The sequence below is a fragment of the Mastigoproctus giganteus genome, chromosome 13, assembly GCF_048544385.1.
Source record: "Mastigoproctus giganteus isolate SK-2022 chromosome 13, ASM4854438v1, whole genome shotgun sequence".
NCBI classification, from domain to species: Eukaryota; Metazoa; Arthropoda; class Arachnida; order Uropygi; family Thelyphonidae; genus Mastigoproctus; species Mastigoproctus giganteus.
In genome coordinates this window covers 126709308-126724210 of record NC_143587.1, presented here as the reverse complement: position 1 = coordinate 126724210, position 14903 = coordinate 126709308, and the positions used below count along the sequence as shown (strand labels likewise).

Below are 14903 nucleotides of genomic sequence, written 5' to 3'. Positions count from 1 at the left end.
CGTCTCATATTTTGAAATCGCATACATATGATCAGTGTAAAGTATGAATCATACAAAGTATATTCCTGGAAAATGGGTGACACATTTTCCTCTTTTGCGTGCGGTGGTTTACTAGCTGTGGATTTACAATCCAGTAGAATGACAAAAATAAACTTTTTCAAGGACAGGAAAAAATGATAATTTATGGAGGGTAAGAATGGAAAATTTAGTCTTTGAGATAAAAAAAAATGGAGACATCCAGTAGTGTACATTGAAATTGGTAGAAGTAGTATTGACATGACTATATACCGCCAGCTCCGTTACCACGGGATCCCGAAGAGTCAGGATGCCTGACAGTTGACATGGATAACTCGGCGATGGTGACTCCTTAGTTTGTTGCAGAGACGGTGGTGGGTCACCTGTTAGGTGCTTTTTTTTTCTTTTTTTTTTTAATTTTTAAAAAAATTTTAGGTTTCTGCTTGAAAAATAACATATTTCTTTTCTTAATGGATTGTAATACTAATTGTACATAAATTTTTAAAAGATTTTATTTCAAAAAAAAAAAAACAAAAAATTTATTTTGATAAAAAAAACAAAATATCAGTCATCAGTCTCTTAGATTCTTCTATTTTCCAGTGTAAAAGACCATTAAATACATGAAAATTTCAAACTGTGATGTGTATATATACTTCTGCTTATTATGCATATCCCTCAATACATTAAAAAAGTTTTCCTCCTAGTGATATTTATTTGATTGAATGGGAGAAGAGGGCGGGGCAATTACGTCACTACAAATATGGAGGTAAATGATTACTAGGTCATTTCCTGATTAGATTTCGATCAGTGCATTATAACGTTAGTATATTAGTGTAATGTTATTATTATACAAATAATAACATTATACAATACAAAACTATACAAATATTTACAAAAAACTAAACTATTTACAATAGTTTAGTTTTTTATTGTATCGGGACGATGGGTCCCTTCATCAGCTGACAGACGTTAATATACAAAAAGCATTACAATGGAACATCAAATGATGCCGAGTGTGGTCATATATTAGATGTTGAAGCATGTGCACGAGGTTAGCATTAGCATTAGTAGAAGCATATGATGCAAGAAAGCAAGCTTATTCGGCATCAGCCGAATAAAAAAAAAAAAAAAAACACAACCACTACTCCCATTTCATCCCTCCGCTCGTTCAAAATACCTGTCCAGCTGAGCCTTAAATTTGATTAGGCTATCAACTTCAACAACAAGTGATGGAAGTCTATTCCACAAACCAACTGCCCGCTGGCTAAAGGCAAATTTCCGCACATTTATCCGACATCCGTCCTTCCTCAATTTGAATTTATGTCCTCTCAGGTGATTATTCTGAGCAAGAGGAAGAATCCCATCGGCATTGAGCATGCTCAAGCCATTCAAAATCTTATACACCTCTATCAGATCACCTCGCCGATGCCTAGTCTCCAGGTTGGTGAACATTAAATGGAAGGAACACAAATGGATTACTGGGAAGAATCAGACACTTACTGTTGACAATGTAGAGCATATGCGTGGGATGCATGCCAACATTCGTCGAATTGAAAGACAACTGTCTAATACATGACCATGCCGGCATCATTTGATGTTCCATTGTAATGTCAGCTGATGAAGGAACCTGATATAGTTTCTATATTTATAAATAGTTTAGTATTTTGTAAATATTTTAGATGCAACAATATTGCTCATGCATTGCATAGGTCATTTCCTGATTAGATATCGATCAGTGCATTTCGACAGGTGTCTTTTACTGCATCATACCTCTACATTTTATGTAGAAAAGTGTGCGTGGGGGTTGGTGAGCAGGGGACAAAGCCCCCTAGAAATATTTAAAAAATTTAAAAATACATTGTGTATATTCCATATTAGTTCCTTCCATTTTCAGGCTTATTTCAAAATTTATTTCGAATTCGGTGCCCTTCAAGTGCAAAATCTGAATGTTGTTAGTTAACATGTTATTAGTGTTATGCCATTAAAACAATAATATCTTTTAATAAATCTTTCAAAAATGACCAGAGTACGACAGTAGATGTTTATTAACTTAGTGGGAAAGAAAAACAAGTAGCCTGAAACTTTAAACAAACAGTGTCATTGCTTGTCTGGTACCATGCCATTCAAAACAAATAGTTGCAAAATTGGTGGCAGTGGACCTGACAGGTTCTCATTCCCAATTTCTATATGAAAACCATAAGAAAATCACTTTGACTCTATTTAGGAATGTAGAAAAAAATTTCAGAATTTCAATCATTGGTTAATCTAGAAATATTATTTTTGAAGGGCATCTGTGAGGTGCCCACCACTGCTGCCAAGTTATGGTTTGTAAATTCTAAGTTCTATCCGCCCCCCTCATATTAAAATAATCAACTAAAATACCATTAACAATATAAACTACACTCAAAAGCATTTGCACATTATAGGATAAACAAATGATTCAAAAATATTGGCAATGCTAATGGTGTAAAGGATACAAAAAGTAGTGCATAGATATAGATTAAACTGCAGAATACAGCATTTTTGATTTTGAACAAAATGTTGTGTGAAGTGAAACTTTGAGTTCAAGTGCCAACAAGTAATTAGACATTTTAACTCATTAGGCAGGTTTCAGAGGTATTGAGGTTCCACTGAACCACTATGTTAATGTTATATGGAAATGGAACATATAGTTAATAATGTTATATGGAAGTGGAACATATGAAATATTTTTACATAAAAAAGACTCCAGTGTGTCACTAAAAGAACATCTTAGTTTTAAAAAAATCATTTTCACTACAGTTTCAGCAGAATTAGTTCAGAAGAGAATAGACTGTCTTGCTTTGTAGGACTTTGCATTGGAATGGTTTATCATGACTAAAAATCTGTGACACCCTCAACCACAAATTTGTAATACACAAGTCCATGATCACAAAATTCTTAATTGATATAAGAAGCACTGAGATTTTTATATCAGATAAGAGATATTGTTGAAGTAGACTTAATAGATGTTAGGTGAACTGATAACACTAGTGGCAGAGAAGAAAAATATATGGAATGCTTATAGATTATCAGGGGACACAGAAACCTGCAATAAGTATAAACCCCTGGCCATGAAGGGTATATTGGACATCTTTAAATTACCTCTGCATTCAAGTCAGTAAGGGAATGCTTAGGCAAACAAAGACAGATTTTTTTTTTTTTTTTTTTATGAAAACCCCAAACACGAGAGGTATTAGAACCTATAGTACTTAGTACCTTGCTTGGGTTGGAGGTTGAGAAGATGAGAGAAGATATTTGTTGACGTTAGACTTGAACTTCTGTAGACTGTAATTTTCTGAAATATGTATGAATGAAGGTTGTTCCAGAAAATGGCAGTTGAATGAATAACCAAGGAAGATGGAAAGTTGGTTCTGTGAGTTTGAAGTTGGACAGTAAATAGATGTTGGTGGCATGGGTTCGAACTGTTTTGAAAGAGAGAGTGGGAATTATAGAAGCCAATTCAGAAGAACAGTGCCCATGGAAGTATCTGATGAAAAGGCATGCAGCAGAAACATTACGTCTATGTGACAGCGCGTGGAGAAACTCTTTTAGAGATGAGTCATAAATTAACCAGACTGCCATCTTCTGAATGGAATCTAGAAAACCAAACCTGAGAGAGGTTTTGGGGGCACCGCCCCAGATGTGGTAACAATATTCCATGGTAGGGTGGATTTGTGATTTGTAAGAAAAGTAACGCCAAGAGCGAAAGAGAAAACCAAGTTTTTTAGATGCAGAGGAAACAATATTTGTAACGTGCTTTTACCAAGAGAGATTAGAAGTCAGGGTAATCCCCAAAAGAGATATATCATTTTGTCTAGAAATCAGAGTGTTGCCAAAGGTAAGCATAGGAGCAGAAGAATTCTTTTTACGAGATATAAGACAAGACAGAGTTTTAGGAGGAATGAAATCAACTAAGTTGTCTTTTCCCCACTGGAAATCGGCATTTAAGGAATTGGTAGTGGATATTCGAGATGTTGAAGCTGATTGAGCAGGGCAAGGTTTCTCAATATGGAAAGTGGAATGCAATGTGCTCTCATCGGCAAAACTATGGATAGGATTTCCAGTCAATGAAGAAGGTCATTAATATACAAGAGGAGAAGAGTGGGGAAAAGAACTTAACCTTGGGGAGACACCAACATTAGTGAAGAAGTTAGAACACAGAGAGCCATCTACCATCACCCTCAGTGAGCAATCAGAGAGAAAACTGGATAACCAATTATAAAAAACAGTTCGCAAACCATAAGATGGAAGCCTGTTTAGAAGATCTTTATACCAAACAGGATCGAAAGCCTTTGAGATGTCAAGAGCAACTGCTTGTGTTTCACTGAACTTTTCCATTGAATTTGTCCCTAAATGGGTAACATAAGCCAGAATATCGAGACTGACGGAATCCATACTGGCGATCGTTGATCAGATAGAAAGTTTCTAGGTAGTTTAAGAGTTGGCGGTTAATTGATTTCTCCATTACTTTAGAAAGAGTAGAAGTCATTGCAGTGGGACGATAATTGGATGGGAAGAATTTGTCACCCTTTTTTAGGAACTGACTGGATATGAGCAAATTTCCAAGCAGAAGGAAAAACACCTTTGGAATAAGAAAGTGTAAAAAGGCAGCAAAGAACAGGAGTAAGTTCAGGAGCACAGGTTTTGAGAACAAGTGGAGAAATACCATCAGACCCTGGAGCGTTCTTAGCATCAAGATTCGTCAAAATCCTTTTGACGGAAGACCACAGGAGGCGTGTTGGGAATGGCGGGGGGGGGGGTGTTTTACCAAGAACATTAATACATGAGTTGGAAGAAAAATGGGATGCTAGCAGGTTAGCTTTATCCTTGGTTGAAGTGACAACAGAACCATCTGTTTTTGACAGAGGTGGGAGCAGAGATGGGCAAAAGTTGCGGCCAATAGCTTTGGCAAGAGACCAGATTGCTCGGCTACCATTAGGACAACAAGCAAATTTTCTACTCTTAGCCTGTTGAAATCTAGTTTGGACTGATTAATAATTGCTTTACAATTGTTACAAGCTTTGGTGTAGGCAGAAAATGAAACTGAAGAATTGGAAACCAGACAATTACAATATGCACTTTTCTTCTCTTGAACAGCCTTTGCACGTTAATTGGAAAAACCAAGATTTAGTAAAGGACGAGATTTTAAAGTGTAGTGTAGAATAAAGGATTGCATTCCTACAAGAATAATTTCACTGACATGATCTCAGCAAACGTTGACATCAGAAGTTTTGGAAAATTATCTGACCAAGTTGAAGAAGAAAAGAAATCTTGCAGGTCATCCCATTTTGCATTCTTTTAATGCCAAATAATACGAGGTTGGGAATAGCCATGAGATAAAGACAATGGTTCCACCATTGATAGGTGTAACGGGACCAGGGTATGTCTGCCAGGGGCAAAGGTTGATGACGTTGTAGAGCGAATATCATCTTTTAAGGGCACAAAAGGTGATATAGTTGTACACGTTGGCACTAATAATATTAAGAGTAGGAGACCGGCAGAATTACTTAACAAGTATAGGTCACTGTTGAACAAAAGCCGAGGATTAGGGTTGAATTTGAAAGTGTCTGCAATTCTGCCCAGACACGATAGGAGGGAGTATATGATGAGAGCCTTGTCGATCAATTCGGCCCTGGAAAGATTGTGCAAGGCTCAAGGGGTAGAATTTTTTTCAGCCTGGTCTGTACTTGTTAACAGGAGAGATTGCTTCTACAGGGATGGGATACACTTAAATAGAAAGGGTGCAAGAATATTTGCTGATGCTATCGAGGCAGTGTTAGTTGGGTCGGATAACTGCTAGCTTGGGGGGAGACAAAGACCAATAGATTGACAGTAGCCACTGGCAGAGGTGAAAGAGATTCTTGCACTGCTTCTATTAGAATGAGCAGAAGCCCGAAAAACAAGATGCATGGTATTTCAGAGACTGCTGGGAGCCATTGCGGTACAAGTAAACACATGGGTTGTGTTAGGGTAGCTAAGAATAGAAACAGGTGCAGGTATACTTGCGTGTACACCAATGCTAGGAGTTTAGTAAATAAATTTGATGAATTTGAGGTATTGCTTAAAACATCAAAGGCAGATATTGTTGGGATTCAGAGACGTGGTGTCACACAGATATAAGGGATGCAGAACTGCAATTTGGGGAGTACAACGTCAACAGAAAGGATAGACAGGATAGGAAGGGGGGAGGGGTTATGCTATTAGTTAAGAAACACATAAAAACCAAGGAAGTGAAGCCAGTCGACATCGCTGGACAGTGCAGTGTTGAGTCAGTTTGGTGTGACATAAGCATTGGGAGATCAAAATTGAGAGTAGGAGTGTGCTATAGGCCTAATGACTCTGATGAGTATAATAAGAAACTGTACAGGGAAATAGAGTGGGCCAGTAAATCAGAGAGTCTTATAATGGGAGATTTTAATTTCCCAGATATTGACTGGAATTTGGAGTCTGGTCACTCACACACTAGCAGGGCTTTTGTGGATTTATTGGATGATTGTTTTCTACATCAGCATGTTCGGGAGGCAACTAGAGGGAGTAATACTCTTGATTTGATTATCAGCAGTGATTCTTCATGCATTAAGAATCTGCAGATAAATGAACCACTAGGTGGCAGTGATCACAGTGTTCTGAAGTGGGATTTACTCAAAGAGGTAACTACCATTAGGGGTAAAGGGAAGGGTTATTGCTTCCGTAAAGGCGACTACGATGGACTGAGACAGTATTTAAATTCTATACAGTGGGACCAACTAATGATGTTACCAACAGCAAATTCAAAATGGGAAGCATTCAAAGAACTTATCTTGGAAGCTACTAGGCTTTACATACCAACTAAGAAATATTGTTCAAGGTTTAGGCCAAAATGGATGTCAGATGAACTAATGAGGCATATGGCAGAGAAGAAAAATGCATGGGATACTTACAAATTAACACATGACACAGAAGCCTATGATAGATACAAGTTGATATGCAACCAAGTTACGAAGGAGGTTAGGCAGACGAAGGCAGATTACGAGAAATCCTTGGCAAGGGATGCAAAAAAAACAGCAAAGAGTTCTTTACTTGTGTAAACTCTAGAAGGAAGGGGATGAATCAGATTGGTCCACTTGATATCGATGGGTCAACTGTTGATGATCCTGTTCAGGTAGCTAACAAACTAAATGAATATTTTGCATCGACATTCACATGAGGAGTTATTCAGCGAGGGGAATGCCAGAGGTGTATTCAACTCTAGCAGTAAGCTACAGAATCTTGTCTAAAAATTATATAAATTCATACACCGACCATTGAATAAAATTTAAAATTTAATATGACTAAAATCTTTACAGAAAAATATTTAGAATAAACTATTGCGGAATGCTAAAAACTGTAATAAAAGATCATTTACAATAAAATTTGCTAAAATATAAAACATTAAAAGCGCTAAAAAACCTGAAGCTTTTGGGAACGTTAGCTCCTTTCTTCAACAGTGACATGACTTCCTGCAACATCTCCTTAAGTAGCAGGCTGACGGTACCTCCACACGTGGTATTTCTCCACGCTGTTCAATCGGCACATGGTCAGAACTGGAAGCGGAAATGTCTCGGGAACGTGACAAAGAAAATCGTTCATCCGACCTTAATATAATTGTTTCAAAGATAGGATTAATACGTATACCTCTGTCTCTATTCATGGTATTCCTACTTGGTGAACTAATCCGTAAACCCTCGAGCCATTTACGCTCCCAGTATCAATGTGCACGATCCAAAATAATAGCCTCCTCCGGGGAGATTTCATGCTGCTTCTCCCAAAAATGTACGGCCACAGCAGACTTGTTACAACAAGCATACAAAGGTAGGTAGGGTTGTTAAGGACACTTCTGATGCTATGCTGCTGCAACAGGATCTGGAAAGGTTGAGCAGATGAACTGAGAGGTGGCAAATGAAGTTTAACATTGACAAATGTAAAGTACTACACATCTGAAACAGCAACCCCAGAGCAACGTATCAACTCTGTGGTACTACACTGACAGTGGTAGAGAATGAAAGGGACCTGGGGGTGGTTGTGCAGGCAGATATGAAGTTCTCTGAGCAGTGCAGACGGTCTGCAAGAGTAGCTCATGGTGTATTGTCAATGATATATAGGAATTTTTCTAGCAGGGATAAGGAAGTGATTATTCCCTTGTATAAGGCAATGGTCAGGCCACACCTGGAGTACTGTATACAGGTCTGGAGGTCTCATTTCAAGAAGGACGTAGAGCTGCTGGAACGAGTACAGAGAAGGGCAACAAGATTAGTGAATGGAACAAAGGGGTGCTCTTACGAAGAAAGGCTTAAGTTTTGCAAATTACAGTGTCTGGAGACTAGGCACCAGCGAGGTGATCTGATAGAGGTGTATAAAGCCTTGAATGGTTTAAGCATGCTCAGTGCTGATGGGATTCTTCCTCTAGCTCAGAAAAATCACCTGAGAGGGCATAAATTCAAATTGAGGAAAGACAGATGTAGGATAGACGTGCGGAAATTTGCCTTTAGCCAGCGGGTGGTTGGTTGGTGGAACAGACTTCCATCCCTTGTAGTGGAGGTTGATAGCCTAAATAAGTTTAAGGCTCAGCTGGACAGGTGTTTTGAACGAACAGAGGGGTGAAATGGGTTTTTTTTTTTTTTTTTTTTTTTTGGCTGATGCTGCATAAGCTTGCTTTCTTGCATCAAATGCCTCTACTAATTAATACAATTTCTAGGCAAAATGATATATCTCTTTTGGGGATTACTCTGACTTCTGATCTGTCTCTTGGCACAAGCACATTACAAATATTGCTTCTTCTGCATCTAAAAAACTTGGTTTTCTCTTTCGCTCTCGGCGTTACTTTTCTTCCAAACAGCTGCTCACTCTGTATAAATCCGTCCTGCCATGGAATATTGTTCCCACTTCTGGGGTGGTGCTCCCAAAACCTCTCTCAGGCTTCTTGTTTTCATTCAGAAGAGGGCAGTTAGGTTAATTTCATCTCTAACAGAGTCTCTTCACTCGCTGTCTCATAGACGTACTGTTTCTGCTGCATGCCTCTTCTACAGATACTTCCATGAGCAATGTTCTTCTGAATTGGCTTCTATAATTCCCGCTCTCTCTTTCAAAACAGTCCGAACACGTGCCACCGCCAGTCAACATCCATTTGCTGTCCAACTTCAAACTCACAAAACCAACTTTTCATCTTCCTTGTTTATTCATTCAACTGCTGTTTTCTGGAACAACCTTCCTTCATACGTATTTCCTGAAAATTACAGTCTACAGAAGTTCAAGTCCAGTGTCAACAAATATCTTCTTTCGTCTTCTCAACCTCCAACCCAGGCATGGTACTAAGTACTATAGGTTCTAACACCTCTTGTGTTTGGGGTTTACATAAAAATAAAAAATAAAAAAAATGTCTTTCCAGTTCCCCGCACCTTGAAGAAAGAAACATTTTTGTTTACTGTGACCATTAACTGCATTCAAAACTTTTTCAATAAACTCTCTTTGTTGAGGATTGGTTTTACTTAGCATTTCTTCTTCTAATTTCAGTAGTTCTTCATTTTCTACATAATCCATATCAACATTTTTTAGATCTAGTTCAAGTAGTTTTATTACACCTTTAAATTTATTAGCTTTTACAACTTCCCATATGTCCCGTATTATTTGTTTTGTGCTCGTTTAAAATCCTTTAATTTGATGAAATGATAAAAGTACGCAATATCTTTTATCATTTCATCAAAATTTTCAACAAAATTTATGTCCTAAGGCTTTAATAGCATTAGTAAAAGTAGCATATTCCACATTATCGACTGTTCTAAGATCTTTGTAGCTTGTAGGTTCTTTTACATGTAAAAGAAGTAATCTCAAATGAAATAATTCTGCATTATAAGGAGACAGTGAAAACTCTTCCAATAACATTGCGGTTATTAGTTCTTTTTATCCAGGCTTTCTGTTTCTTGTCAAAAAAATGTTTAGTAGGACATTTTTGATAATAAAGGTTGCATGCATCAGGATCTGTTTCACAAAGTGTACAGAAAGCATCCAAAGTTGATCTTGATACAACCTCTGAATTTTTCTTATCGTTTTCTTCATTTCCCACAGCATCATGATCCATCATAAAAAATCTTGCACCTGGTAAATGAACAGCAAGACGACAAACAGTGACTGATTTGTATATAATGAGATATTCCCTAATTCTCCACATTGCTTCTAAATGCTGTTTTTTTTTCATCACATTCCTTTGTATGTTTAACAAAATTTGCATCAATTCTATCATTAACACCTTTATGTATATATTTAAAGACATATACTTAGGTGACATAGCAGATTTGCATACAACCATGTTTATATGACAATTATATCTGAGAAGTAAAAACTTATATGGAACAACAGATTGGTTTGTTGAAGTAATATTTTGTTTCACATCGTGAACATAATTTTCTGAATCATTTCTTCTTTTGTAATAAACTTTATCATCTGACGATACTGAGGTTGAACCTTGACATTTCATTCGATTATTTTTATGCATTTTTGTAATTTTGCATCAAAGCAAGGTGATTTCTCCTTCATTATGTCACATCTTCCATGAATCATCCGAGAAGCAAGAATACTTATTAATCTTTCTTTGCTTTTTGGAGGAAGTTCAGCAGAAACATATTCATCCACAATATCTGCCTGTACGTGAAAATCTTCACCTGAAAGTCCCAATAAGATATGTATACGTAAAAGGCTTCATTTTTGAAAAATGTACGTTTGCTGTTATGTATGTATATTTTACAAAAATACCATTTTTAAGATCTTGAATAAAAGAATTACTTTTTGCTTTAAAAACTCTTGCGACTAAATCTGGACGATCAGCAGCTACTTGACCAGGCAGTAAGTTTTCGGTAATTTCTCTCCATTTTGAATTGCATGTCATTGTGATAAATAAAGCAGGTTTGCCTTTTTGAGACACAATTGCCATAGCATCCAGGTAGGTAAGATTCATGTTTCTTTTACTTCCAATATAACTACTATAAAGTTTAATAAGGCAATTTTCATTTTATTCATTATCATCATCATCTCCCAAAAGAAAATCATCCATTTCCTGTAAGAATTTTTTGTGATGTTCCTTATTAAGCTTTCTTAAGTAATTAAGAAGATCTGTTTCAGAAGCAGTCAAGAAGCTATTGGAATAAATAATGGCCGTAATGTAAAGGATTGAAACTATTTCTGATAGCAAACAAAAATTGGCAATATTTAATTCTTGTAACACGTTTGTTTGCTACTTCCTTTTTTGTTGTTATTTTTTTTGTAGTTAAATTAGCATCAAATCCTTTGTTGCCACTTGGGAAAAATAATGGATAAGCCAAGCATCTTTCAATGGGTTCACGTGATCAAGAACGGTAATTTTTCTAGCTTTTGAACTTTTTCCATCCTAAAACAATATTTTCAAACTATTGGGAAAGTTGTCAAAAACATCTTTGTAAATTAACAAATGTTTATTTTCACAACACTTTCTGAATTTGGTTTCTTTTACGAAAAATAATTCATGACAATGATTACAAATATCTGAAAGTGACCCCAAATAATGTTCTTCTGGTTCAGTGTTCTTATTTCTTGCAGCTAAAAGGGGCTTTTTCTCATTAAATGGCATTAATTGATTACAAATATCTGAAAGTGACCCCAAATAATGTTCTTCTGGTTCAGTGTTCTTATTTCTTGCAGCTAAAAGCGGCTTTTTCTCGTTAAATGGCATTAAAGTACAGGGTTGTTAAAATTAAAGTATCCCCCAAAATTTGGACAACTGGTATAATAAAGAATGCACTCGCCATTTATTGGAAAAAAAATTAGTTATAAAATTTGTCACTGTATGGCACATAACTATCTTAGTTACAATTATGCAAATAACTTACGTTATTGGCACAGCAACACTACTCAGCTCTACTGTACTGTATAAAAGCAAAGCAGTCTCTTCAAAATCATACAGTAGATGTTTGCCTACACTACAGCAGAAATGCCAACAACGTTGCTGGAAAAGGCGCTATTAGTGAAGCTGTACTATCAGAACAGCAACAATGTGGTTGCGGCTGTCAGAGAATTCCTGCATCAGAAGTGCATACGATGTGAACTTTTGTTTGTGCTGTTCGCAAAATGATTGCGAAATTTGAAGCCACAGGACATCTTGGTGTTCAACCAGGTATGTCTGCGACCACAGAACACATGCAATTAACAGATATAAGACACAGCATGGCAGATGAATTTAATTATTCGGGTGGCCTAAATATAATAGTAGTGTTCAACCAGGTAGAGGTCAAAAACGAGTGGACTCTTCGTGTTGAAGATGTGGCTATGGCTGTCATGGATTTATCAAGTCATTCACCATGTGGTAGTGCAAGTGTGCCAGCTGTTTCTCGTGAAGTGGACATGCCGTATTCCACTGTAAGGTTAATAATGTTTCAGGTGTTGCGGTACTATCCTTACAAGATGCACATGTTACAGCAACTAAAGCATGGTGATGCAGATATTCGTTTCACATATGCACTTCAGTTTCTGGTGTGAATGACAGTGGATATCACTTGGCCATGGAACATCCTTTGGTGTGATGAAGCCCACTTCTGCTTAAATGGACAAGTGAATACGCACAACTGTCGCATTTGGGCAACAGAAAACCCTCGAGTTATCCAAGAGGTCCCGTTGCATTCTCCAAAAGTCACAGTGTGGTGTGGATTTATGGCCACATTCATGATTGGGCCATATTTTTTTGAACAGGTAACACTGACTGAACCCCGCACCTGTTCCGTCACTGGACAGCAATATTATGAAATGTTGGCAAATGTCGCAATACCAGAGTTGCAACAATGTTGTTGCCTTCAGGATACCATATTCGTGCAAGATGGTGTGCCACCCCACATCCACCGTTGTGTCCAAAGATTGCTAAGGCAACAATTTAAAGACGAACGGGTCATCAGCCGTTGTTTCCAGACATCTTGGCCACCCCGATCACCGGACCTCACCCCATGCAACTTCTGGTTGTGAGATTTTTTGAAGAACCAGGTGTATCGGAAAGGGTGTCAAACTCTGGCAGATCTGAAGGACAGCATGTTGGCTATTCCAGTTGACATGTTACGTTCTGCTGTAAAAAATGCTGCTCTTCGAATGGAAACTGTTGTTAACCAAAATGGAGGACACATTGAACAATTGTAGCACTGTTCAAGTGATTTGTATTGCCACAGCACCATATAGTGACAAATTTTGTAACAAATTTTTTTACCAGTAAATGGTGAGCACTTTCTTTATTGTACCCGTTGTCCAAATTTCTCTTCGGTACGTGCCTTAGAACTCGTTCCAGATCCCCCTAAATAGGGATATGTTAATTTTAACAACCCTGTATTTTTTCATGCTTCGTTTATTACTTGCTTCGGTTATTACTTCGGTTATTATGCTTCGGCTTTCCAATTACTTGCTCTCAATCGAGAACTTTCACTTCTTTTAGGCGTATTTTCATGCAAAATATTTTGGCATGGTTCTATATTTTCACTATCTTGTAATACAATTTGGCCATTCTTATTATCAATTGGTGTAAAAAGAGATGGGACAACATCATTTAACTTAACCAATTTAGGCACAGAAGACTCATTGCTAGGAATTTTTTTGCTTTCTTATCTTTTATGATCAGATTATGATTTCTTGGAAATTTTATTTTCAAATTTATCAATAATTGCTTTGTTTTCATCATTATCAGGATTGTTAAATGCTATATCTAAAGCTTCACATTTTTTTTTTTTTTTCTGGATTCCTTCATTCTTAGATGTTTTTTTTTCTTTTTTTATCAATGATTGGAGTTTCAGTAGAGCCATCAACAATTTGTGATTCGTTTTTTTGCTCTTTTTATATCTTTCCTTTCTTAATTGTGAAGCTTTTAACTTATTATTTTCATATTTTTCAATAATCGCTTTGTTTTCTTCGATATCAGAATTTTTAAGTGTTGCTTCATACTCTTCAAGATCTTTTCTTTTCTTCTCAGCCTTTCTAATGCAATCTTTCTCTTTTCTATTGCTGCCATTATTAACAACATTGCTAATGCCTTGAGATATGTAGAACTTTAAAATTAAAAATTAAAAGCACTATTATAAAATATTCTTTTATAAATAGAAAAATTTAAAGACTAAAAAATTAAGAGTTCATAAAAGTTAATGATCTATCCTGATTGCACTGTCTATATATAAAATCGTCTTCGAGACAGACCTGTCAGTCACTTTGTTGCAGTATGACCCAATAGCAGTAAGCCCTGCCTTGTGGAAAGCAAAAAGTATGCATGTGAAAAAGCACTCTTTTCCAAAATATTCTTTTATATATAGATAGTGATTTTGTTTATATTAAAATAACACCTTTGTTTTCTTTAAATTTTGTGGTAAAGTATGCCCTTTGCCACTTTCAATGTTTATTTGATTCTAATCAAAACTTGAATGGTATGAACTCTCATGGACAATAACATAACTTATGTCATTATATTGAAAAATTCAAATTCATAATAACTGCAATCCAACCGTAAAACTAATACTTTATTAAAATAAGAATGGTATAGTGAAAACCGGATTAAAATTAAATTAAAATTAAAATAAAATAAAATATGCTGTTTATACAATAAAAATAAAGCATATAAATTGTACAATAAAATAAAACACAATATAAATCATGGAATAAAAACACAACTGCAGCTTTCAAAGGCATCCACCTCCTTTATCAACAGTAATATTTAACGTGCTATAGTACATTCCTAAATATCTGCAGGATCACAGCTCACAGCATGTGTTACCGCAAGAGCATGGGCAGTATCCCATTTTAGTTTTACAGTTAGTATAGTATTATTGCAGTTATTATGATTTTGAAAATTCCCAACCCCAGAG

At 36.4% G+C, this 14903-nt stretch overlaps 1 protein-coding gene across 1 annotated transcript in view; it reads left to right on the top strand.

Moving 5' to 3' along the window:
- LOC150076427 (arf-GAP with dual PH domain-containing protein 1-like) overlaps nt 1–14903 on the top strand; it is a 218737-nt gene that overhangs the window by 671 nt on the left and 203163 nt on the right. The gene's annotated exons all lie outside the window — the stretch shown is intronic.